Here is a 24,305-nt window from a genome sequence, read left to right as displayed (position 1 = left end):
CAAAGAAAGAAAGGTTGTTGGATAGCACGAGCAACAATGAAATTGACGGCAGCAAAAGAAGAAATGATATAAGTAGAAGGCTAAGAAGCAACAATAGGAATTGCAACAGAAGACGACAAGGAAGCTACAAGAAAGAGTGCATGGAAGTAATGAAAATTGTCATAGAAGACACATAAACAATAAAAAGAGGGCCCTTCCTTCTCAATGACAAAGCCTTCAGAGAAAAGGTAGCCCCTGTCAACAAAAGCCTTTTTATGGGTTTTGTTTTTCTTGCAATAATTTTAGACGTAAATCCATAGACTATAGATGGCATGCTAGGAAGTAAGGTGTGTTGGGTAGCAGTAACCCAGGAATGCACAAAAATTCTAGGAAAAGGCATGTTGGCCATGATAGGAGTTTTGAAAATGGTGTTGTCAAAAGAAGTAACTCCTCTACCTCATTCATAGGCCAAATATAATGCTACAATTATGGAAAAATTTGGGCACAATAAAGCTGGTTGCAGGAATGAGAAGAGAAAGATGAAAATAGGAGGGAGAAATAAGAAGAATGAACCTCTTACCCATGTGAGGGACCCCTCTATAAGATAGAAAGGATCCAAGTGGATTTGGGTGAAGAAAGAGGAGTTGAAAGAGAATTTTTCTTTATTGATGAGTAGCCAAAAAGAAGACTAAACAGGGGAAAATAAGAATCTAGAGAGCAATGCTTCTGTCAGGACTTGACCACTAAATGTCTTAAGGAAGAAGGAGGATGATCTTCTCAAGAGCAGTAGATCCTCTATTTCTCTTTAGTGAAGGAAGAGAATTGCCCCAAGGGAGGCTACATAAGTTATATTCATGAAGCCAAAAATAGTCAATGGAAAGGAGCATCTCATTAATGAAGGTATGGTTGTGTTTACTTGTTGCTTACAAGAATGAATTGGCTTATTTTGAATGTATCAACATTGAAAAGGAGTGAAACCATCATGAGGAGTACACAACAATATCTTATGTTGTGGGAAGAATATGGGTTGCGATGGAATTGTGGAATGATAGGAATCTCACAGTTAATTCAGGTCCAGAGGATCAGTCCACACATAGAGGCAAGAAAGTTGTTGCAAGAGATCAAGGAGAATTGGCTCAAGTGGAGCTGCTTTGATAAGAAGTAGAAGAAAACAATGGGAAACCTCACAAAAGGGAGAATGTTGAGAAAATGAAAGGTTTACATATATGGTGAAATAGCCTTGTGTTCATGAAACACTATTGGTGCAATCTTTCCATGTCCCTTAACCCTTAATTGGTATCTCTATGTCAATTGGTTATGTTCGGCTCATGTTGAGGAACCTTGTGTGCAAGTGGAAATTTCTTTTTTAGAAACGAAATATTAGATTTTTCATGGTACATTGTTCCATTTGTATCATTTCTTTTGGTGCAATTGGTATTAGTTGAGAAACATTCCCTATTGTATGAGTATGATCTCAAAGGGAGAAGTGGAGATTCTCAAATAATGTGAGCACGGTCTCAGAACCATTTGCAACAACGAAGAAGCGCGATCCGAAATGCATCATCATTATTTGGTATTTACAGCAGTAGCGATACCATCAACAGTTAAGTGGGTATCAATATTTTTTATACAAAAGATGCATTAGTGGATTGAGTGCTTAGCCAACAACCACAAGGTGTCCAAAACTAGAGGCATTCAAATCAGAGGAAGTATATGTTCAGGAAGAGCATATCAAATATGGAAAGTTTATGGAGGAACATCAACAATAGTCCTGGTAGAGATGTCTATGAAGCAGAATTCACATCTCAATAGCTAGACTCTAGTCCTCGCAGCCAACTAATTGCATGGGGAGAGAAAGTTAGTTTGTAGCCCCTTTTCACTCATGTCAAAGGGGGAGAGAATATGTGGAGAAGCTGTGATGGCTAGTGTAGAATAAAGTAGGCCACACGGGGGCTTTTTTAGGGGAGCAATACCATACCACGTGCATTCATAGTGGGGGATATATATTGAGGGAAAAAGGACACAATATATTGAGCAATAATAGTGGGTAAAGGGTTTTTATATTGACAAGTATAAAAATGGAGCTCAAAGTAAATGAAAAAATATAAAGGGGTAAAAGAAATGTTAATAAAAAAATGGATACCTACAATATCTAGTGAAAGTAGGGGTTTTCTTAATTGGGAAGGTATATTGGGTTTATATTGGTAGGGGTTTAAATAATTTGTTATTTAGAGGTATTTTCCAATATGTAGTTACATTAAGGGTATTGTTTAGTATGCCACAAACGCACGTGCTATGTTAGAGGTTCATTTGGGTGGAGCCCCCGTGGTAGGCCATTGGTGTCTCATATAATGAGATGTGTGGAAACAACATGAGGTTTGGCCATCACATGAAGACAAAGATGGAGTGTTTCCATCAATGCCAAAGGGGGATATTGTTGGATAGTTGGCATTGCCTAGATGGCCAGTGGCCTAGTGAAGGCATCTCCAAGTGTGTTGTCATTGATGTTAACAGTCATTCTAGGGAGATGTGTTGGGCAGTTGGCATTGCCTAATTGTTGGCAAGAGTGCTGGCATTGATGTCAACCAGACTAGCTTGGATGCTTGTCGCAACAGATGTTGGTAGTGATGGCCCAAGAGGAATCTCATGGTAGTTGCAGGCTTCATGTAGAAAATCATCACAGTGATGGATGAGATGGAATTCCATCATAGTTGTAGGCTTCATGCGAAGGATCAACATGGTGGGTGTAATTTCAACTATCTAGAGAGTCAGGGAGAAGAATAATGGAAGAGAGTTTGGATCCATATTAGAGGTACCATATGGGCTCAAAGCCTGCATCAGAACCTCTCTATTGGAAAGTTCTCTGGAAGAAATTTCCAACAATATTCAGAAGTCTAGAAATAGATTCTAGGTTCAACAGTTATGGCTTGGTGATGATCAGGGACTTGAAGTCCAAAGAAGGATGGAATATTAGAGCTACAACATATTAGAGATCGGAGGATACACACATCAACATAATTAAATAAATGAATAAATAAAAATAAAATAAAATATATTATATTATCGTATATTAAATTATTATTATTATTACCATTTAGGTTTTGAATTTTAAAAAAATTTACTAACTCACCTGTAAAAATTAATATATAAAACTCAAAAATAAAAATAAAAATAAATAATTGAATGAATTATTAATTAATAAATAAATCAATAATAAATATTCAACCGACATTCTGCTGATCCTAAAAATTTATTTTCCTCATTATTATTTATTTCCTTCTAAGTGGCTCTTCTTTTATCATCATTCATAAGCCGTGATGATGGATCCCAGATGGGATTTGAAACGTTGGCATAAAAATGTTCATACTGTGGATTCTCCGGTAACTGAGTCAAAAGATACAAACCACAGATCTCTTAAATCCAGAATCTTGTCCCAATACGGAGGGGATGCTTGGAGAGAAATCCTTTTACTCGAAATACTTACAGTGAGGATAGCAAGAAGAGCTGCGGATCTTCATTTTCTTAAAATCTGTCGGGACAATAATCTCATTCCTCCATTTGCTTAAGTCAAGCATAGATTGCAGAACAGATATAATAGCAAGTCGTTTTTTCAACTAAGCTTCTCTCTAATTCGGTCAAAAATTAAAACGGTTAGGGCTTCTCTGGAAAATCTGGGACGCTTAGCTTTCTCAGCACACATTAAACTAGCTAACAGCATCAACAAGAATCTCTGGTCTATTATTGATTCCAAGACTGCTCTGAAAGCTCATAATGAGGGACAGATTGCTCAGGCAAGGCAACACAAGAAATTATCCAATCTATTAAGTAGATCTCATGATAAAGTCAAAACACTGAGTCATATCTCACACGATGTCATTTCTAGCAGCTTGATTAACAGCGTTAAGGATAACGCGGGTATCAATACCGGGCTGGACAGGGCGCAGAACCTCATTCAAAAGAATGGCAGCATGAATAATATGAACGACAATGAAAATTGTTTAAACAATAAAACGCACAGCATGGATAATAAGCATAGCACAGTCAGCATAATAGGCAGTGTTTATAATAGTAATTCGCACAGCGCAAATAATTCTTCACAAAATGGGGTTCTGAGTGATGATTCCAGATGGTATGCATTTAACACTCTCGGCGATGGTGATTCTCTCAGCGCAGTTGACAACGATCAGTGGTTAGATAATACAAGGGTAGATTATAATACGCATAGCGCAGGCTCCTCTGGGAAAAATCAAGTCAGCAATTTCAAAAATGGTACGCAGAATAACGCGGGTATCAATACTGGGCTAGACAGGGCGCAGAACCTCGTTCTAAAGAATGGCAGCGTGAATGATATGAATGACAATGAAAACTGTTTAAACAATAAAACGCACAGCATGGATAATAAGCACAGCACAGTCAGCATAATAGGCAACGTTTATAATAGTAATTCACACAGGGCAAATAATTCTTCACAAAACAGCGCAAATAATTCTTCACAAAATGGGGTTATGAGTGATAAGAATATCGGTATTGGTATTTCATCCAAAGGGAATAACTTCATTAAGAATAACGACTTTGATAATTCCCACAACGCAGATGATTCCAGATGGTATACGTTTAACACTCTCGGCGATGGTAATTCTCTCAACGCAGATGACAACGATCAGTGGTTAGATAATACAAGGGTAGATTATAATACGCATAGTGCAGGCTCCTCTGAGAACAATCAAGTCAGCGGTTTCAAAAATGTTACGCAGAATCATGGTTTAGACAGCTGAAAGGGTAACTTTAAAGATGACCCTGGAGACAAAAGCAATCAAGGTGCAGTCAAAAGTTTACATAATGAAAAAAGTCAGTCTTCAGCAAACACTTGTGAGACAAAATTAAAAAGAAAAGTTGTCAATCTGTCTTCCCAAGAGTTAGATCCTGAAGTCATTAATGTCCTCAGCAAAGGCATGGGGTTTGCCATTACTCCTAAAAACCTTCCTATTGAGAAGATGATTTGTAGCATAGAGGAGGGGATTAATAACCTTCCTTTGGAAGATAAAGAAGCATTGAGACAAGAATTTTCTCTCATTATGAGGAAAGCCAAAACTCCCAAAAGCAACTTAAGTAAAGAAGAGCAAAGAGCCTTCAAATCCTTGCGGAACAATGACAAGATTGTGGTTCTTAAGGCGGATAAAGGAGGAGCAGCAGTCATCTTGGATAAAGAAGACTATGTATGCAAAATGAATGAACACCTAAAATGTGGCAGTTATAAGAAACTGAACAGTAATCCCATCCCCAAAATTATGAAAGATGTAAAAAATATCATCTCAGATTCCAACCTTGACGATAAATTGAAGAAGAAATTAATCCCTTCTTGTGAAACTATCCCAAGAATTTATGGATTACCCAAGATCCATAAAGAAGGGGTTCCTCTTAGACCAATAGTTAATACTATTGGTTCCCCAACCTATGAGATTGCTAAGTATGTTGCTAAACTTCTTAAACCCCTTGTCAGAAATACTGATTCCTTCATCAAAGACTCCCACGACTTTGCGAATCTTATTAAAAATGAGAAGATTGAGCGTGATGACATTCTTGTTAGCTTTGACGTGGTATCCTTATTCACCAAGATTCCTCTTGATGAAGCCATTCAAGTTATAAAAGATGTTACTGATCCAGGGACTGCAAAATTGGCTGAAATCTGCTTGAGGTCAACTGTGTTCACCTTCCAAGGAATATTTTATGAGCAAACATCTGGTGTGGCAATGGGATCACCCCGTTTGCCAATCGTGGCTAACCTATACATGGAATACTTTGAAAAGAAAGCCCTTGATTCATACCCTTTAAAACCAGCCTGGTGGAAGCGATTTGTCGATGATACCAATATAAAATGGACTCATGGTAAAGCAAAACTTGACAAGTTTTTCATGCACCTAAATTCTATCTCTTCTGAAATAAAATTTACTATGGAACTTGAAGAAAACATGAGCATCCCATTCTTAGATGTTCTCATCATCAGAAAAGAGGATGGCTCTTTAGGGCATAAGGTGTTCAGGAAGTCAACTCACACAGAAAGTTACCTCCATGCTAATTCCCACCATCATCCAGCCTAGAAGTTTGGTGTTCTAAACACTCTTGCTATCAGAGCCCTTCGAATTTCTGACTCTGAGCATCTGAATGAAGAAAAGAAGCATTTAGTTTCAAAATTTAAGAACATAGGCTACAAAGAACAAGAGATTAAAAGAGCCATAGAGAAAGCTGAGAGAAGGTTTTCATCTCATGAACCTAAGGCTCAAGACCAACCTCAGTGTGGTAAAGTTTTTCTACCTTATATCCATGGAGTTACAGACAAAAGCGCTAAAATCCTAAAGAAGAAAAACATAATCACGCATTTCTTAGCCCCTGGAACGATTAGGCAAGGTATGACGTCTGTAAAAGATGATATTGACAAACATCAGCTTAAAGGAGTCTATAAAATAGATTGTTCATGTGGAAAAAGCTAGATTGGTGAAACAGGTCACTCCCTACAGACGAGGCTCAAGGTACATGGCGCTGATATTAGGAATGAAAGGTCTCGTACTTCATCCTTGGCAGAGCACTCCTAAAAAACTAAACACCATATCTGCTTGGAAAGCGCCTCAATTGTCACAAGGGAAGAGCAGTATCATAGATGAAAGATCAGAGAAGCACTTGAAATTATCAAACATCCTCATAATCTGAATAGAGACAATGGTGTGGAGATTAGCGGGAGCTGGCTTCCCTTAATCAGGGAAATCAAGATCGCCAACTCGTCCCAGGTATAGCATATCTTCTACCTTATCTATTAAAAATTTTATTCTTAACTTAAAAATAAATAATAACTATAATAATAAATAAACAAATAAATTTATAATAAATAAATAAATTCTTAATAACTGAATAAATAAATCTTAATAAAAAGTTACTATTCTATTTATTGATATTAATTATTAATGATGTCGTAATATTAATTATCAAGTATTAACATTATTAACATTTATTAATATTAATTAGTTTAATATATTAATTAATTTATATAGCAATTAATTAATATATTATTTATTACTAATATTAATTAATGTTAATTAATTATTAAGTGATTTCTAATTTAATATATTAACATTATTAATTAGGTATTATTAATATTTTTAACTCTATTAATATCTATTAACAGTATTAATTTTGTTTTATTAACATTTACTTTTATATTAATTAGCTTAATATATTAATTAATATAACAATTAATTAATATATTAATTATTATTAATATTAATATAATTTTAAATCAAATAACTTTAAATATTGATACAATATACTTATTTCCCTAATCTTTAAATACTATTATATATAAAAATAAATAAACATTTCCCAACTAGAACCATAATTAAATAAATGAATAAATAAAAATTAAATAAAATAAAATAAAATTTATTATATTATCATATATTAAATTATTATTACTATTACCATTTAGGTTTTGAATTTTAAATTAATTTACTAACTCACCTGTAAAAATTGATATATAAAACTCAAAAATAAAAATAAAAATAAATAATTGAATGAATTATTAATTAATAAATAAATAAATAATAAATATTCAACCGACATTCTGCTGATCCTAAAAATTTATTTTCCTCATTATTATTTATTTCCTTCTAAGCGGCTCTTCTTTTATCATCATTCATAAACCCTGACGATGGATCCCAGTTGGGATTTGAAACGTTGGCATAAAAATGTTCATACTATGGATTCTCCGGTAACTGAGTCAAAAGATACAAACCACAGATCTCTTAAATCCATGATCTAGTGTCCAAATAATTTTTTTTCCTAGTAAATAATTCCTCCACTTTTTTAAGGCATGCATGACAACAACTAGCTCCATATCATATACAACATAACTTTTTTCATGGGTCTTCAATTTCCTAGATTCATATGCTATTACTGAATTATCTTGCAACAAAACTCCCCCTAGTCCTTGTATGCAAGAATCAGTGCAAAACTGTAAACTCTTTATTTGGATCTGCTAATTTCAAAAAGGGGGCTATTGTAAGTAGTTTTCTAAGCTTATCAAAACTTTTTGGACATTTTGTAGTCCATTCAAACTTTACCCCTTTTCTCTTTAAAGATGTAATAGGATGAGCTATTTTTAAAAACCCTTCCATAAATATGCGATAATATCCTGCAAGTCCCATAAAAGACCGACCATTAGACACATTTGTGGGTGTAGTCCAATTACCCATGCCTTTCACCTTCTCTGTATGAATTTCCAGTCCTTCCTTATAAATAATGTCACCCAAGTATTGTATTTTGGGTTTGTAGAACTCACAATTGTTGAATTTGGCATAGAAGTGATTTTCTCTTAATGTTTGTAGCACCAATTTCAAGTGTTCCCTATGCTCGACCTCATATTTTAAATATATTAAGATATAATCAATAAATAATAGCACAAATTTATCAAAATATTTGCTGAGTATGATGTTCATCAAGCACATAAAAGTTTTTGGGGAATTAGTAAGACCAAATGGTAACACTACAAACTCGTAGCGTCCATATCTACTCCTAAATGTTGTTTTATGAAAATCCTCCTATTTTATTCTTAGTTAATGACATCTTGTTCACAAGTCAATCATTGAAAAAATGGTTTCCCCCCTCACTTGGTCAAACAAATCGTTGATACGTGGCAATGGGTACTTGTTTTTTATAGTTAAATTGTTTAAATTTCGGTAATCTATGCACATTTTGAATGTCCCAATTTTTTTAACAAATAACATAGGTGCCCCTCCATAGTGACACACTAGGCCCTTATGTAGCCTTTATCTAACAACTCTTGTAGCTACATTTTCAGTTCCAATAGCTTAGGTGGACTCATATGATAAGGTGCTCTAGACACTAGAGTTGCAATGGGTATGAGATTGATGGTAAATTCTATATCCCTATGTGGTGGTAAACTGGGAATATCCTCTAGAAAAACATCTTGGAACTTGTTAATAGTAGGAAAATTATCTAAGGATCTCTCCTCACTTTGTTGTTTACCCTTTTCTAGATGAATCAAAAATCGATATTAATCAATTAGAGGTAGAGAAACGCAGATTGTTGGAGGAAAAGGGGGAAACATGGTGATTAAGGAGTTAGGCTATCTGGTTACAGGCAAGAGATGAAAATACGAAACTTTTTCAACCATGTATAAAGGGTCGAAAAAAAATTAAGACAATTTTGTCTCTAGAAGATGCGACAGGTTTGATTGTTCATATTTTTATAAATTTGGCCAGTTTGTGTTCTCAACACTTTGGATCCATGTTTAGAGCTCCAAAGGAAGCTTCCTTGGCTGAAATCATCAGGGTTGCCAGACTCTTTCCTCGATTTGTAGATGATGAAGTAAACGAAGATTTAAACAAGTCAGTTTTAATGGGAGAGCTCGAGGTAGTTCTGAAGTGGTCTAAAAAGGAAAAGAGCCCTGGTTTGGATGGGTGGCTAGTTGAATTTTTTCTAGAATTTTTTGATCTCATTGGTCAGGACATCCTAAAAGTGGTTGAAGAATGCATAGTGACCAGAAGAATGTATGAGGATTTCAATGCTACTTTTATTGCACTAATCCCAAAATCGGATAATCCTAGGAGTTTTAATGATTTCCGACCCATTTCTCTGTGTAATTTCATTTATAAAATCATAGCCAAAATTATCGCAAATCATATTCAACCTATATTATCTTGGCATATCTCCAAAGAACAATTTTCCTTTATATAAAATAGTCAAATCCATAATGACATAGTAATTTTTCAGGAAGGCCTCCACTCCTTAAAAGTGAAAAAAATCAAAGGCATGATTTTTAAGATTGATCTATCAAAGGCCTATGAGAGGACTAATTAGTTGTATATTTGGATGTTGCTGACACACCTAGGCTTTCAAAATGATTTCATTAATTGGATTATGTGTTGTATAGCATTTTTTTCTTTGAGTATAATCATAAATGGTTATGAAACAAATTTCTTTCATACTAAACATGGTCTTCGGCAAGGATGCCTGCTAGTAATGGAAGCCCTTAACACACTGATATCCGCTGAAAGGAACCAATGGAGATTGAAAGGGTTAAATATTGCTAAAAACATTACACTAACTCATCTGCTATTTCTAGATGATGTCATTTTTATCAATGAAGCTATCAATGGATCTTCTTCCTTTAATAACTTCCTACAATAATTTTGTAAAGCCATCTGTATAGAAAGAAATCCGAAGAAATCAACGCTATTAGCTACAAGTTTTTCTCATTTGATATATGAACATAATCGTTTTCCATATCGGCTTCTAGAGATTGAGGAAGGATTAAAATTTCTTGGATTCAGGCTTAAACCAAATGATTACAAATTTGCTAACTGGACGTGGTTCGTTGCAAAATTTGAGAGTCGTATAAATGCATGGTATCATAGATGGTTGTCAAGAGTGGGATGAGAGGTTCTTGTCAAATCAGTGTTGGAGGCCATCCTTGTTTATTGGATGTTCTTATCTTGGATCCCTAAGAGCATTCTTCACGAAATTTGAGAAATTTGTGGTAGGCTCCTCTAGAGAGGCAAGAAGGAAGGAAGATTCTTTGAATGGGTCAAATGGGATCATATTGCACTCTCCAAAAAATTGCAGCCAAGGGGTGGAGGGATGGGAGATGGAAAATCTTTATTGTTTCTATTAAGCGTTGGCAAGAAAATTGGGTTTGAAGTTGATTTCATTGAACAATCAATGGATTGAAGTGGTGATGAGGAAGTATATTAGCCTGCTCCTAATTAAGGAATGGATTCAATTATTAGTCTGGAACAAATTACTAGTTTTGTCGATATGGAAGGTAGTCCTAAATTCTTTTGGATATATTAGAACAAGATTGGCCTGGAGAGTTGGATTTGAAGTGAAGGTCCGTATTAGAACAAATGCATGGTCTAGTTGTGGAAATGTACATATTCCCCCCTAGATTTGATTCAATTACTTGTTGACTCCTTCATGGGCTTACTCTCCTTTGTTGTAAATCATTGTTGTATTGGCTAGCTAGTATCACAACCTACCGTAGTCTTTATTTGATTATGCATAATCTGTTTTATTGATAAAAACTAATATATGAGTTTATTAAATTAGTCATCTGTGTTCTTTGTCTAGTTTTCTTTGGGTTATATTTTTTTGGTTGGTTTTAAACAAAGTTAATATGAAATTATCAATGTCTATACCGTATAAATTAAAGAAAATATGTATATAGGGCATAAATTATTTGGTAATAGAGTGCACTTTTGAGGTAGTTCTCGTGATGTCGTTTATCTAAACCTTGATGACTCCATGTTTATTTATGATTTCCATGTTTAAAAAAAAAAATCATTACAGTATTGTGAAAGAGAATGGGAAAGATGTCAATTTCAATAATTTGAATAAACTTCATTTTATTATTTATATTTATGATTTTATAAACTCTTTTACATATAATCATACAATAAGTATTGATAGGAAAAAAAGGAACTAATCTTATTAGATAAGAATAAGGGATTGAGGCAACTTATTACAAATCAATAAGCGTTTGAAGAGACATAATGCTCACACTACCAATTCTTAAAATATATATATATTGAAATTATAGATTATACTTTCTGAAAGAGGCGTTTCATTATCAATACACCATACACTAATACACACGTTTCATTATTTATGCCCTAAAACAATCCGTCAAAACCGATTGCCACAATTTTCGACTTGAAGAAAGAAATACCATTGAGAAGCAGAAAAACCATCAACTTACCCCTTTCATTTTATTAAACCATAAGATAATACACTCGTTTCATTATTTATGTCCTAAAACAATCCGTCAAAACCGATTGCAACATTTTCGACTTTAAGACAGAAAGTAGCATACATTATTACTTATACAGAGACATAAAATAATATAATACTGTTCATTATTTAAGACATCATCTAATACAACTGTAAAGTACATAAAATCGACTGAAACATTGGAGAGATCGTGAAGTAAACAAATCAACGGAAACATATCAAAAGATCACAGACGATATATATATATATATATATATATATATATATCTCGTACATTGTGACGATTTATAGGGAGCATATGATGATAGTCGGGGGACTCACTTTCCACAATTAGTTGGATACAAGACCCTTTTGTTTTGTAGGTTCCTGTGTTTCTCAACTCGATGCACTGTATTTTACATCTCAAGGTTTTTTTATTGGAGGTTTCATTTCAACATATTTAGAGAGAGAAGAATGTCAAAGTTGATGCCCTCTCAAGTGTTCTCTCTCACTATTGCCCAGTCACATGTTTCTCCAAGTGTGCTCTCTCACTCTTGCCCGATCACATGAATAGATATTGCATGGATCGATTCGAAGGGAGGGATTTTATTTTTTTGTGTATTTCTGATCACACTCTATTTTTGCTTTCGGCCTTCATTGCCTTTCAGGGGGTGGCTTGAGATTTGTTTCCTTAGTCATGTATCTCGCGCCATATTACTCATTGTTTCCCTTAGATGGTTCGTTTGTGCAGAATAGCTCTGTTTCTTATTGACTTGTTCGAGAATTTTTCTTTGCTCCGTTTTGTCGGTAGTGCAACAGAAATTTTCCTAGGTCTGTCGATTGATGAATGACTATAATATTCTCCACATACAAGTGTTTAGGATACACGAATATGTAAAACATTTCACTTTTTAATGAAAATGTTTCGGTTTTTTCTTCTTGAGAAAATATAGCGTACATTGTGAACACCGCTATTTTTTTCGCACAATTTAATAAGATCAGCCAGGATAGCATGGAAAGTGAAATGATTATAAAAAATACTTTATAAACCAATTTTGAACATAACCATCAGACTCATTCGTGAGTATAAAATAAAGGGATCAGGACTAGTTCAGTGACATGTAATACCCCTTCATTTATGTAATGTTGTTTTCTTTTAGGTTAGAATGGATGGAAGAAAAGCCATGATTTGTTGGTGAAATAAATAGATTAAAATGTTTATGTAATAAGTAATTTTATTGATAAATAAAAGAAGTGAAATTTTGGGAATGAGACACTTGAGAATTTTGTTAAAGAAAGGAAAAGAAAAAAAAACAAAAACAAAAATCTGCTTAGTGGATGAGATTAAGATAAATTTTCCATGATAAGGATTTCTAGATAAGATCTAATAAATAGGAGAGAAAAATCTATTAAATGGCTTTACTGGGAAAATGCTAAGCATGGAGAAGAAAAAAAGGCCATAGGAGAGAAAATGAGGCTTTAAAGGAAAAGCCTAAGCAAGTGGAATTTAGAACCACAAAAGCAGGACATTGCCGAAAGAAAAATCAATTATGGAAGAAAATATATAAAATACTTACTGAAAGGATCAATAAAGATTGTTGATGCCCAACTCGAGGATTCAGTTTAAGGTTGGGTAGAAAAAGATGCAAAATTCTCAAGTGTTCCCTAATTGGTTATTCTGGTTAGATTATCTGTTACTTTATTATTTTCTTTATAGGAACAGTTATATGAAGATGCCCGTTCCTAAATGTTGATATCATGAAATTAATGTTGCTAGAAATTTGATTATACTTCTAAGATGCATGTGCTTTGTCATTATAAGTTTAGTTCTCCTTGAAAAATGATTCTATTGTTATTATGAATTTAACTTTAACTAAATTATAATGAATTTGCTACGAGGCATGCAAGCTATTATTAGTAATTTTATTTCTTGTTAAGAGAGAATATGGATTTTACAATTTAGTTGACTACATATGATAAGCCAACCAAATGGAGGGAATTTAAAGTTTTAAATCGCTATGTATGATTGTAACCAAGCGTGTTAAGGGTAGGATCCAACACCTACAGGGTTCTGACTTTCTTACAATAATTATTTTAAGTATAAAAATGAAAAGTCAAGAAAATTGTGCATACATGGTCTTTACAAGTATAAGAGATAACAATTAGAAGAGTGTAGAGGAAGAAAAATTCTACAGTAGAAAACAATTAATGAATCCGAGAAGTGTAATTGTGAAGTAACTATAAAAAACCAAGTTGTAAACTATGTGTCAAGCTTTTAGAGCATAGAGAGAATTTAGTCTGTGGTGAGATATAATTGATAGAAACTCAAATTCTAGCGGGAAAGCACCAAAGAAATATAACGCAGTAGATAACCTGTCAAATTTTTTTTTTTAGTAATAGCAAAGGAACAAACTGGCACTATGCAAGGACCACATTTTATAGCACATTAAACAAGTGTCTGCGCCCATAGAGAATAGGGTCTCCAATGCATGAATTGAAATATAACAGAGTATGACTGAACCAAGACTATTAACAACAAACCAAAAGAAGGAACTGGATACAGAGCTCGCTTCATTCAGTGAATAAAATCTAAACTACCTAGAAGGCATACAGTGTGAGTCAATCATATTAACCTCGGTTTCCCTTGAATCTCAATGAAATAGTGAATTGAATCAAACCCTAAAAAGGGAAATACAACCAACCTGAAAACCAGAATGGTTGAATGACAATGCTTACCATATTTTATGACTACAAAGGAAGAGTCATTATAAGAGTAGTTAATTACTGCAAGAAAGAGGATACAAACTATAAATATCCCAGGGTTTGAAGGCTGGATGAACAAGGTAAAATGATGTCGGAGTATTAAAGTTCATACCTGGCCAAGAAAGGCAAGCACACTCCCATTTGTACCTTAAAAAAAAACATTTTTAGCCTCTAGTGAAGACATTTGAGCACATAGCCAAGGAGCAAAGGGTAAATACAAAAAGAAAAAAACCTAATAAGCGTTTTTCTACCAGCCTTGTCCAAGAATGACAGAGAGGTGGTCGCATAGGAAAAACCCCAACAATGCGAGGATTTTGTTAGAAGCCCCCACCTCCCCCTCCAAAAAAGCCTAGATAGTCATTCGTGCCATATTAAATACCCAATAATGCCCCAAAACATTTACCTTGTATTATCCTCGACATTAGGGTCACTCAACTAAGTCGGCTTGCCTTTCCATCGCCTCCGTATCAAAAAGAGTAACAAAAATGGGGCATATCCCAATAAATGTGAGCATGAAAACCTTGCAACAGTGGAAAATCAAAATGAGAGTGGAAACGAGCGATATGAAATGCCAAGCATTACCTATATCCAATTGAGTAGCGAAATTGAAGAAAAGGGACCTCAAAATACGCAAATATATTTAAAACTCGAGTAGAATAAACACAATGTTATTGACTCGAGGAGGAAAATGATATGAAAGATAGAGTTGATGAAAATCAATCCACATGCACACCCTAAAATGGGAACAAAATAACTAGAAAACAAAAAAAAGTGCATGTAGAATTTGGGGAAATGACAAATGTGAGGGTAGTGAAGCCCACTTTGCCTCGATGATATTCGTGCACCACTAAGAGGCCATAAGTTGAAGAATGACTAAAGAATAATGCTGCAAAGACACCGGGCGTAGAAGACAGCGGAGGAAAATGGCATACTATCCAAATGTCTATAGAATAGAAAGGTTAGGGTTGCGTAGTTAGATATCAACCCTTGATTTCCATTCAAATGTTGTCAATGTGGTCACATGTACTCCATGTGAAAGAGGTAGACATGGCATAAGAGGATTGGACATTGGATTTCCCAAGGCGAAGAAGAACATACAACATTTAAAAACGTTGGAGTTTGTATAATCAAATGATAAGGGTGAGTAAATACACATTTGTGGGATTTAACTTATGCTATGTACATGGATAGTAGCATAAAAAATATTTAAATGCATTTCAAACCTCAGAGAAGCACATACACACATACCTCATGGATAAACATTGTATCAAGCTCACGAATACTATAATGAACCCAACTTAACGATAATTGTATCAAGATCACGAATACTATAATGAACCCAACTTAACGATACCATTTATTAGTCATGGGTCGTATACCAACATTGACATTATGCATTTTGATGGGTATGCTAAACATAGGTGTGAGTATCAAATGTTAAGTGTCGAATAGGAACAACATTAGGATGGGTAAGTCTACAGATGTATACTTTTAATAAACTCATGGAATAAGCTTACAAATATATATCTTGTAAAGTCATAGGAGGGGAATGGTTCTGAAAGTTCATAACTAATACCCTTTCCATAACATCTTCATAGGAAAATGATAACAGTCATGACGGTAGGTATGTCGTTGTTATATATGTATATAAAGAAAAAAAACATGGACTATAGTGGAGGGTCGAGTTGTAACATCATAAACCTTGGAGTTGGGCAATTTTTGGGCGTGTTTGTTTACCAAAAATAGAAAGAAGGCATCGTTGCATTAAATGAAAAATCATTTTATTAATTCAGGTGATTGATATAAGCCTTCGGTGTATATCAATTATTTTTACTAATGTAGTTGTGCTAGTAATTAGAGGAAACATTGGAGCTTTGTTTTTATCTAATTTTATATACGGATATTCCTTGTTTATAATTCATGTGATTGATATAATCCTTTGGCGTACATCAACCACATTTACCGATGTCGTTCTGCTAGTATTTAGAAAAAACATTGGAGCTTTGTTTCTATCAGATTTTGTATAGGGACATTCCTTGTTTGTACGAAGACATGTAAAATGTACTTTCCATGGGAAGATTAGGATGTTTTACCGAGTTCAAGTTTAAGCTACACTCATAAGATTTCCCAACACAAGTTTAACATGATAGAATTCGTTAACTTTTTAGGGAATATATTTTCAATGGGGTTGTCTTTAGTGTGAGTTTGGGGACTTTTTGAGTCGAAATCTGACAGTAAATTTTGAGGTGAAATCTTTTGTATATATGGATTTAACACCCTGAAAAACCCTTAAGTCACCTCAATTGTGTAATAGAAAGGTTAGAGTGAAAATGAAAAAACAAAAAATATATAAAATATATAATTTTAAAGTAGCATGTGTAATAAAAAAGTTACAGTGAAAATATAAAATTTAGTGTTTTTTATCCATTTTTTGAACTCTCGACTAAAAGGCCGCCATCGATATGCTCTCGAATTTATTGATGATGCATTACTTATGATGCACCTGTTTTGGGTCATACGCCTCATTAAAAAACACCTGTGCTGCCTATGCCAGGACTCTTTCCCGCTACTCGATCCAGGGAGGTGTAGAGCCACTAGATGCCGGTACTACCTACATTCCGAAGGCTGGCTGACTGCCTTGCTAGAGAGATGGCATGCAAGGAGCATGAGAGTTATATTTGGTGGGATCTCGGCAACCCCACTGAAGCTGTGAATGTTTTGCTTGCTGATTGAATGTGGTCAGGGATCCTACAGAATATCTGCCATCCAATCACCTTCAAACAGTTGGAAGCACCTTAACTTAAGAAGCTGGGCTGCCGAAGCCGCGGAACATGCTGCTCAGTCTCCACATCGCAAGAAGAGGTTCCGCTCTGTTAGATATTCAGGATTCACCGCACAGAAGCGATCTCGAACATCCCTTATGTATGTCATTTCTTTATCAGTAATAAGAGCATTGATAGAGGAAGATGAATGTGCAATGGAATTGCAATTGGATGGTTGTACTGCTACTGCTTCCTTTAGCTGCTCTGGTATCGGCATCGGCAACATTCACAGCTGAGCGGATTCTATCACTCTCACTTGCAGCCTAGTCTGTAACAAGAACCATGGCATTCGAAGCTTCCTGTACTGCTCTTGTCTAGCAAAGAGCCAAAGCCAAAGATCGTAGCGTGTCTACTATTGCTATTGATTCAACCTCCTCCTCATATTCAGAAGTGCCACAGCTTCCTTTCCTAATTCCAATCGCGACATTGGTAATCCCGCATCTGAGATAAACCTAGTCTGATTCACGTGGCAAAGGGCATTCCTTGTCCCCTTCTTATACTAGTGATTCATTTCCTGCAAAACCTTCCACCAGCAGCCGATTCCTCCTGCTTTTTGGGGCATCTATATAATATATGTATCTTCCCTCTGTCCATCAATCCTCTTCTCTGCCCTTTTTTATACTATGCGTGGCATGCCTCCTGCTCGTATCTTAACTTGGCAACCTTCTCTTGCAAACAATCCCTTCGTCGCTGGTTATTTCGAAAAAAACAACAAATAGATCCTGCTTGCGCCCAATCCTCCGCTCATACAATGATGATCCCTCTTTCCGGGATCGGGTTATCGGCGGATGATTCCAATAACCGCCTCGGTTCAACTCGGTCAGGGAAAGCCCTCCTCCCTTTTCTGCTCATGTGCCGGTGACCGAGCATCCGGACATAGCTTTCTTTACAAGGAAAGCGAGGAAAGGGGGTGACTGATGATCCACCACTGCTAATGCTGCTAAGTCCAATCATGTCAGAATCTCACTCTCCGGGTAGGAATGGGCTTTTCTCCCAGCCCGAGCCACTTGGTTCAAGACAGAGAGATTCCCGCTCTGATCCGGACATATTCCCACAAGCTTACTTTCCTTACCCGAGATATAACTCTCTGCTTCTGGACTCGGGATCATCTGCAACAACTCTTTCCTTCCTATCTGCAGGTGGTAGTGAAATACTTTCATTTCAAGCCCCCGTTCGATCGACCCGGGATTCAACTGCCCTACCTTTCTATCTAGTTCCGGTGGAAGGAGTATTCCGGTGATAAGGCTATGACTTCGCTGCCCCGACCGCGAAAAACTACCAGAAGAAAGAATCCCAAGCGGAGAGGCAGGTTCTATTCCTGATCCCCTCTTCCCGGATCTTGACTTCTCCTTGGGAAGGGTTGGCTTGGGGCTTCCTACCCCATAGGATCAACAATGGTTTCCTCTTCTGCGGATGCTTTAGCTGCTTCAGCTTTCTATTATTCTTCTGCTTCAGCTGATCCTTCAGCGTCTGTTTCTGACTTCTTTGGGATTTTGAAATGAAATGAATTCATTCCCTCTTGGCTATTATTCCTTCCTGTATCTCTTCTAGTGATATAAGGAGGGATTTGATTCATAGAGCTGGATGTAGCTACTTTAGGTTTCTATCAAGCTAGGCCAGCTAAGAATGTCTTTGATGGTAGCTTTGTTCCTACTAGTAGTTTTAGATCAAGATAGAACAACTAATAAGAAAGAAGATCTAGGAATAAGGTAGTTCCTGTAAGCCAAGCAGCTATCGAAGAGCGTAGGAGAGAGATCAAAGAGTAGTCCTCTTGTGACAGACAACCTTAGAAGCGGATTCCTATCCTTTTGTTGTGAGGCTGACTTGAGAAGTTCTGCTCGTGTAGCTCTCTTTGACTCCTTATGTTGGGAGTAAGTATTTCCATACTCCTGAGGCGACAGATGCTTTCGCTCTCTCTAGGCGCAGACTGATTCTTTTCGGCCCTGAGAGCTGGGAGTATTATCTGGGAGAGCGGTTCACTCGTCAGATTGATGGAGTCGTCCGAGTGCCGATTGATCCTCCTACTCATATGACTTTACTTTTTAGGTCCATTCCTGCTATGGATGATCGACCTCTTGAGGAGAGACTTCAGGCAGCGGATATGGATTACCTTACTTTCAGGAGCATCTCTATTGGCTTCATTGTGGATGTCACCCCTGTCCTTGGTGGTATGATGGTCGGGGGCAAGGTACTTGACCACTGGCTGGTAAATCTTCTTTCCCTTGATATATTACTTGATAGAATCTTGTTGAACTTGTGCTGACTTTCTACCTTTGTTTTACCTTGCAGCATCACATACGCCCCAATCAGGTTTTGATCACCAGGACAGAGCAGTCTCGGATGCAGGCGTTGATAGCCAGTCAGCAGCAGGAGATTCAGGCGCTGAGGGATCAGATAGTGAGTTCGTTCTCCTATTTACCGTAGATGACTTGTCTTCCTTTGAGACTGAGAGTAATTCCTAGAGAGATCGGTGCTGCCTTTCGGGTGGAGCCAGTTGTGGGACTCAGGGCTGGAGCTTACGATGATGATGACGAGGAGACGTTTTATTAGGAAATTTAGAAATCTGCATTCTTGCTACATTGGTGGTGTAAATGGTGAGGATTTCTTAGCCCTGTCATTACTACAGAGGGACACTCATGCGTGCATATCATGGGCTTGACTTCCACGTCCTTTCTTTTACTTCCCTCGCCGGGTCCTGCGTCAGTTCGGATTCCTTCAGGACATGCCAGACTTGACCGCTCCTAACTTTGCACCACGTCCTCTGACTGGGGAGAGTTGCTGGTCGCATTGTGGAAGCTTGGATTGGAAGGACAAAAAAAGGGTAGGAGAGGGCATAGCCAGTGCGGTTGACTCTTCCGAAAACAGATGCGCTGATGCGCTACACCTTTTTTAGACAATAAATTCTTTCCGATACAGCAGGCATTGAAACTATTAAGGACCTTTAGGTGCTCGACCATAAGGTCCGTCAGGGGCTCGACTGTTAAGGATGCGTAAGCAGGCTCGACTGTTAAGGAGAGGACCTTTAGGTGCTCGACTGATAAGGAGAGGATGCGTAAGCAGGCTCGACTGTTAAGGAGAGGACCTTTAGGGTGCGTTAGCACACTCGACTAATAAGGATGCGCAAGCAGGCTCGACTGTTAAGGAGAGGACCTTTAGGTACTCGACCCCAAGGGAGAGGAGAGGTACTCGACCATAGGGAGAGGAGAGGGAGAGGAGAGGATGCCCCCGGCAGGGTGAGGACCGACAGGGTGCGTAAGCACACTCGACTGTCAAGGCCGCCATCGGCTCGCCCCCCTCTCAAATAAGTAACTAAGGCCCGAAATCGTCATTCCTGATAGATTGAATGACGATTAAGTAAATTGAAAAATATTTTATAACAATATAGAAAGTTGAAAAAGAAAAATTCAAAATATTAAATTTCTGAAATAAATTCTCGTTTTTAATTGTAATTAAAACTATTTTTGTTTCATATTATAGAATTAAATGTCGAATATTTAATAAAAAGAATTAGATTTTTTTAACGTAAGAATAATTTTTTTAACATTTTAAAATGATAAAAAAATATGTTTGTGAATAAAGATACACATTTAATGTAGATCTATACAAAATAATAAGTGGGTTGATCTATACGCTTATTATAGTGATCATTTTTTATTTCATATTATTTTTATTTTTTTATACCTATTTAATTCAGAAAGTTTGGTATCCATGTCTTTCAAATAATAAGTGGACTTACCTATATGCTTATTTTAAGGCTCTGAGTTGGCGACCGTCGGAGAGAGTCGAAAAAATGGAGCCGCGGGTACAGGCGCGCCCATTGGATGTTCGAACATAGTGGCAGACAAGTTCGGTTAAAGGCGTTCAGTTAAAAGCGTGCAAATGGACGACTTCGATTAAAGGCGTGTGTGATGGACAAGTTTAGTTAAAGGCGACGGGCGACTGACGGGTGTGATGGGTGGGCACGTGCGGACGGGCGAGGGTGCCCACCTGACCGACCAAAGGTCAGCACACAACTTAGAAAAATATTGAAGGCGTGTGATTTGGATATGTGACAAGACATCTGGGAAAACACATTGGAAGGCCAACCCATGAGAAAACCAAAGGACGTGACCCTTGGCAAATTGAATGTAGTGGACAATGTATATATATAAACATGTTGCCATTCATTGGAGGCATCAACCAATCACCGAACATCGAACAAACAAGTTCTCACATCATAGGGGTAAGGATAATAGGCGTGTGGTATGCAAGGCATGGGTAGGCCCTATGCATCAGGCAGGATGGTTGGCCCATGTGCTCGCCAAGGCGGGTAGAATGGGCGGAGGTCTGAACGGTGTGTTGGTTAAACATAAAGTCAAGGTTTCCAAGCTACAATGTAGGCCATAGTGTAGAAGGCATGACTGTGGAACTAGGTTGTGAGCAGAACAGTGCACGAAGCATTCTAGCATTCAACTTAACAGTACGTGGGTCGCATTTGCTGAATGGAAGTTGTCGAATGACAAGAGTTTGACTTGGCTCATTTTGGGTTGCATGAGAGACGTGTTAGGTTGCATGATAGACAACACTTGAACAACAATTCATGAAAGGGTTGCAAGCCATTGTAAAACATTATATTTGTAAAAATAATTGCAGAATTAGATAAGTGTTGGGCATAATTATTCAGGAGTTTCCCCTCCCATTTATATCTGTGCACATTATTGTTCATGATGTTTTGTACATGTTTATTTCCACTGCATAATGAAATATGAATGATAATTGAAGTAAGATTGTTCATGCTACATTTATAAAAGAATAAGGAAACCCTTGTAGAAAATAAACTAAGTGTTCAAGGTTAGGTGTAGTCCGAGGACCACAGTAGAGTGGAGGATGAAAAGATTGGTCTGTGTCACACCATGCCCACAAGTGGACTTTAAGTTGCCACTAGTCTGTGGCCATGATAGGTGGTATCAAAGCTCGTTTTGCAAATAAATTCTTTACAAAAATTGAAGCAGTTGGTTGCAGTGTGATACAAGGGCAGTTTTGTTTGGGTAAAGGCACACCAAAGGGCCGAGTCAAGTTGAACGATGGAAGAGTGTTGTGAGAGACTTGTGAAAACCTTGTACACATTGAATCACATGAAAGAAGAAAAGCCAAGGGTTTGAGTTGAACTTGAACTCTTGGAAGGAAATGTGAAAGAACAGCTTCTTTGACTTGGTTGGGCAAGGGAGCACGATGGAGCTACCAATTGCAATGAAGAGGAGGAAGCTTCATGTGGAGAAGAATGTGTTACAGAAATGGTAGCAGAAGAGGAGGAAAGACTTCATCTGTAGACTCCATGTCAGTGTTGATGAAGCGATTGGATCCACTATTCGATGCTCATTGGAACAAATTGGGATCCTTCTTAGATGTTGATATGTTGTATGAGAGTAGTGAAAATAAAGTTATAGCGAGGATTCTAGTAAATTTGAACCCACCCAATGGTTTATTCATGGAATTGAATATTTTCTATAAGGGTTATGGACATAAAAAGCTTCTACACTATGAAGGGATACTCTTCACATGTCTCAGGTTTCACAAATATCAACACATCCTAAAGAATTTATCTCTTCCTTTTGTCTGAAAAAAGAAAGAAGGTTATATTTTAATAATGTTCCTTTGGATAATTATTTATGTTCGAATAACACAGGTTTTTTGAATTTTTAAAATTTAATTAGTTATCTTTTCTAAAATTTAATTATATTTTTAATATTTAATATTGTAATATTATAATCATAATTCATTTAAAATTAAATTTACTGTCATCGTTAAAAGCATTCATAGATTATCATATGGAACAATGGTCGATTTGTGATATATTGGTGTTTGTCCAATTGTGAGGTCCAACATTATTAGTGTGCATCCGTCTAACTATACTAGCATCGAGTTGTGATCTAAGAGTTCATGACCATCTCATTAATTTGCTAAGTGCTCGTTCAAGAGTGACCCATAAGTCTGCAACTTGTGGCATTCTGATCATGAGAATCGAATCTTGAGGTGCCGAAGTTGTGGACAACGTAGCTTGTAGAGACAATAACTACTGAAATAAACACAATTGTTGCATGGACTAATCAAAAGCCATTTGATAAAGAAATATTTTGGCTGAAGAGGGCAACTTTTGGACAACTGGTTCCATTTCCATATTTTGCAGAAATGCCTTGTATGGTTGTTACCGGCCTTGTATAGTTGTTACCGTTGTTGGTACTACAGAGCATTTCTAGTAGAAGAGAAGAGGGTGAAATCAGGTAATGTAGAGGACATGTCACATGTTCAGATGGCACTATTCACCAAGGGCATAGTCAATAAAAACAAGAATTTGGTGGAATGTTTCTATTGCCAAAGATATGGACACATAGAGATCAATTGCGAAAATTGTGTTAGATATCTTTTGAATGGAAAAATCCAAGAGTCAGCTAACTTTGCCATTTTTGAGGATATATTAGACGTTGTCTCTGAACAATCAATAGACCTTGACAATGATTCTGAATCTACTACCGCGCCTCTCAAATTTTTCTAAAACATATATATTTAATTATACTTTGTATATGTTAACTATAAGTTTGTCTATGTATGATTGAATGGTTAAGTTGTATGGTCAGATTATGAATACATCTACTACCCAGATAACTATCCTAGATAACTGATAGACATAGTGAGTTATGTCATCTCACAGATGGAAGCTTGTTCATAGGATAGTTCATTACTTGGCTATCTATTTGGACAGTTGGCATTATGTGGATGATTGGTGGCCTAGTGAAGGCATCTGCAATTTTGTTGGCATTGATTTCAATAGTCATGCTGGGGAGACATGTTGGGAAGTTGGCATTGTGTAACTGTTGTTTGGAGTGTTGGCATTGATGTCAACTAGACTAGCTCGGATGCTTGTCGGAGCAGATGTTTGCAGTGGTGGCCTAAAAAGAATCTCAATTTAGTTGCAGCGTTCATGTA

This window comes from Pinus tabuliformis, chromosome 5_1 (assembly GCF_031772625.1).
Source record: "Pinus tabuliformis cultivar Carrire ecotype Pingquan chromosome 5_1, CPIR1, whole genome shotgun sequence".
Lineage (NCBI taxonomy): Eukaryota > Viridiplantae > Streptophyta > Pinopsida > Pinales > Pinaceae > Pinus > Pinus tabuliformis.
The sequence above is the reverse complement of the archived record's forward strand: the minus strand, read 5'-3'. Positions refer to the sequence as shown.